The sequence below is a fragment of the Eschrichtius robustus genome, chromosome 14 (assembly GCF_028021215.1).
Source record: "Eschrichtius robustus isolate mEscRob2 chromosome 14, mEscRob2.pri, whole genome shotgun sequence".
Taxonomy (NCBI): domain Eukaryota; kingdom Metazoa; phylum Chordata; class Mammalia; order Artiodactyla; family Eschrichtiidae; genus Eschrichtius; species Eschrichtius robustus.
The window spans coordinates 7911054-7915000 of NC_090837.1; the positions used below are offsets into that span (position 1 = coordinate 7911054).

The 3947-nt window shown below is 56.8% G+C and overlaps 1 protein-coding gene across 2 annotated transcripts in view; it reads right to left on the reverse strand.

Moving 5' to 3' along the window:
* Positions 1-452: 452 nt before the first annotated feature.
* Positions 453-3947, reverse strand: part of MLXIP (MLX interacting protein) — a 61454-nt gene continuing 57959 nt past the window's right edge. For both annotated transcript variants that reach the window (XM_068562768.1, XM_068562767.1), the window contains exon 17: positions 453-3947. This exon is cut by the window's right edge and continues 1158 nt beyond it. The gene's annotated coding sequence lies outside the window, so the exon portion shown is untranslated.

Below are 3947 nucleotides of genomic sequence, written 5' to 3' on the forward strand. Positions count from 1 at the left end.
GCTCTGTGCTGGGGCCAGTGCTGGCCACGTTGGTGATAACCTGTGCTTTCTGGGCACCGGACGTTCGTGACTTCACGTGACCCTCGTGGCCACCCTGTAAAGAGCGCAGGGCGGCTGCTGTTTGCCCAAGTCCCGCACGAGGAAACGGGCAGTTTTGTACAAGTACCCCTGGACTCTGTCCACCTGGGAAAGGCCTGGAGCAGGCCCTGGTGAGTTCACAGGCAGAATGTGTCCTGTTGGGCCTTTCGGCGGAGGCCTCTCTTTAGGGCCGCCGTCTTCTGGGGCCGCCTCCGGAGCCCCACTGCCTCAGGCCCGTCTCCTCACTCCCAGCCCCTGGCTCCAGGCTGCACCCACTCCCCCCAAGGCTAGCGTGAGCTTCACTCCGCTCTGACCTCATTCTATGGCCTCTTCCACCGCCCAACAGGGTAGCAAAGACCACACACCACAGGCTCTTCGAAAAAATACGGCTTTTTATTGTCTTGGATGCAAATATAGTTTTTGAACTGCATTGTAGTGTTGAATTCAGCTGGTGGAAACCTGCTTCTCAACAGTGGGGCATAAAGGGCTGTGCTCTGGATGGTGCGGGCCTGAGGGAGCCTCCGATTAACACGACTCTTCTTGGGTTTTGTTTTTCTGCCCACAAGGGGTGACTGTCTCCTACGGGAGGCCTGACACAGTCACCAGAGCTCACAACAGAAAAAATGAACCATTTATACAATGAACTGAAACCCAAAAAAGGAAAAGAACGTGCTGTTTCAGCTGTGGCGTTACAAAACAAGCAAAACAAGCCGTGTGAACAGATTCAGATAAAGCAGCAGCAGGGCACCTCGGGGTGAGGCCGCAGTCCAGCTCCCTCGCAAGAAACATAGCCTGGGCTTCGTGTCTCCCTGGTCGAGCCCTTCCTACCTTTTAACTGCAGGATGTAAACTCTACGGAAATGCATCAGACTTCAGTTTCTCCCAACCCTCTCCACAACCTCAACTCTTGACAGTGGCGCATCTCGGTTGAGAAACCCAGGAGAGAATTCTTCAAATTAGTGACGCCCAGGGTTGACTCTGGAACCAAAAGTTTGACTGGGAGATGGAGGTGAATTTTGCTACATAATTATCAAAGAATTTCACAAAAATAAAATTCCATTAAGTAAACACCCACAAACACACACGCAGGCTTGTGCAAGCACACACACACATACACACACGCATAGTCAAGGCCAACATTCAACAGGAAACGTTCCCTTTTCTTTCTCAAAGGCTTACTTTCACAAGCCTCGACAGGAAACAGCCCTGTGTGGTGAGCCGGGAAAGCCAAGTCGTCAGAAGGAAAAGAAAATAGGGCAGGTGATCTGTGTGGAGGCACCCGGGGGTCCTAAGCCTTCTCTCGGCTCCTGGAGCCCCTCCGATCCCCAAACCTGCCCGCTGAGCGGGTCAAGGCTAGGCGACCACTGAAATGTACAACGTGTTGAAGGTCCAAGCTCCTCCACCCTCCAGCCTCGCTGTCCTCTCCTGTCATCTGTGTTCAGACGCGGTGACAATCCTCTTTCGTATACGAGGCACCAGGGGCATGGAGCCAAAAACCCTAGCCCACTGCTGCCCTTGAGCCCACAGTGGGGCTCCCCAGCTCCGTTCCTCAGCAAGCCCACCACCAAGGAAGCCAAGCTGCTCCGACAAGCGGTGTTCCAAGCCTGCCCACCTGGAGCCCAGATGAGATAAAAGAACCGAAGTGGGGCAGGCTAGCCGGCGCCGGGCTGGGTCCACACTGAGTAAGCCTGCAGGCCGCGGGCAGACGGGCCCCCTGGGCAGCCCCGGCTCCGCCCTGATGAGCCCTCGTTCAGCTGGACAGTGAGAACGTGGGATCTTGACCACGACGAGCCTGCCTCTCGGATCCGCTCACCCAGGTGGAGAGCCGGCTGTGCAGGGAGGGCAGGCCCAGGCTGAGAGGAGGCCCCCGCACCCCTGCACCTGGGGAGGGACACGGGGTTTGGCCCCCACCCTGGGATGCCGTGTCCCCTAAGAATCTAAGTTTCTCTTTCTATCAGCCAGAGCAATGACAACCTGGAGGGCTGAGCGCTACCTAGCAAGGGAGGCGGGATCAGGTCACAAGCACAGAGAGTAGGGCGAGCTGGGTGCACGGGGTCACCCACAGCGCCCTGCCCGCCCCTCCCCAACAAGAGCTGGTGCTCACATCGACACTGACCCCTGACGCCGGGACTGCTTCTTCCCTCGTGCCCTGAAAACCCCAGCCAGGTTGGGGGCCTGGTGGGAGAGGGGTGACAGCCAGCTGTAACCTGCCTGAGACCGAGGGAGGGACGGGCCAGCCAACTGCAGAAAGCCCCACTCTCCCTGCATCTCCCACACGGTGTCAAACAGCAACCAGCAGTGGGAAGGGAGTTGATGACACAGAAAGATTTCACAGAAACACTTTCAGAGATTACGTGCCAGATGGGCTTTTTTTTTTTTTTTTTTTCCCTTTTCAGATTTGATTTTCTTATCCTCCAAAGTGTCAGCATTTTTAAGTCTCTTTTATGGGGGTAGGGACAGGAGTAGGGGTGAAAATGAGTGTAAACAAACTACAGCATCCACTGGAGGCGGTTGGCAGAGTGGCCCCGGGGTCCCTGCACCCCGGCCTGGGACCCCAGGACAGAGGTCAAAGCTAGGCCCCCGTCTGGCCAGACTCATCAGGCAAGAATCCAAAACAAGAAAACTTCCGGGGCAAGAAACAAACGTGTTTGTAGTAAGAGATACAGCTTTGCGGCCCTACAGCCGTAATGGTGAGCACCAAGAGAAATGGATTTAAGTAAATATCTCAAAACAAAACATGCATCTAGTTAAATGTCTGCTGGGACACACACACACACACACGCACGCACACACACACACACCCCCTTCAATGCCTCATACAACCTAACAGCCTTAAATATTTAAAAAAACAGAATCGTGAACATTAAATCAGCCAAAGGGAGGGAGAGGTAGGCCAGAGAAGGAAGAGGCCAATTTTATATCCCATGGAGCTAAAAAAAAAAAAAAAAAAAAAAAAAAAAAGACTCCCAGCAAGGGGTGGGGAGAAAGCTAGTGATCTCGGAGAGGTCATGGCCGGGCCGAGCTCCGCGGCCACCACGCGGTTTACGAAGGCACAGGAACTGGGGCGAGGCCGAGGGCAGGACCCTCCACAAGCCCTCATGGCTGGAACGTCTCTGGCTTTCCTTTTTCCCTTTTGAGCCTCACGGAGTTCTTACCACGTGCTCTTCCACTTTTGAGGGAGACCTCGTGTCCACCCCAGGGGAAGGCTGGGTTCCTGTCCCTCCTCCCAGTGGAAACGAAGGGCTGGCCCGGCCTCGCTGCGTGCTCGCGCCTCAGGAGAGCGATCGGAAGGCCTGTAAACACGGGTTCTGGGGAGGTGGAGGGGTGCCGCCGAGGCACCCTTGACGGGGCTGGAGCAGGTGACCGGTCGTGACCCATGGCAGGGGCAGTGGCACGGCCAGCGGCCAAGAGAGGACCCCGCCTCCGTCCTCCATCAGCCGAGGCTGAGGTGGGGCTGCCTGCCCCCACCCCCGAGCACCTTCCACAGGCCTCCGGGAACCAGCAGCAGCCTCCGAAATGATCCAAGCTTCAGAGGGTGGCCCGCAGCGGCCCCTCCTGGGGCCCCTGGGCTCCTGGTCTGCCCAGCGCTTGCCCAGTCTCCGTCTCGGGCCCAGAGGACAGAGATTGAACGGGAAGCCTGCTGGCCTCTGAACTTCACAGCAGGACGTGAAAAGCACATTCTTTCAGTGAGGAGGTACCCCTGGCTGGGCTTCCTGAGTGTTAGACAGCATCCTTCCACCTGGAGCTGCTCTTGCAGACACACCGAGAGGAGGGCGGGCCCGGGACCGCCCCTCCTGCCGTGCCCTCCTCTGAACCCTTCCAAGTGCAATTCCCACATCCGGAAACAGCCTGCTGCCCCCTCCACCTGGA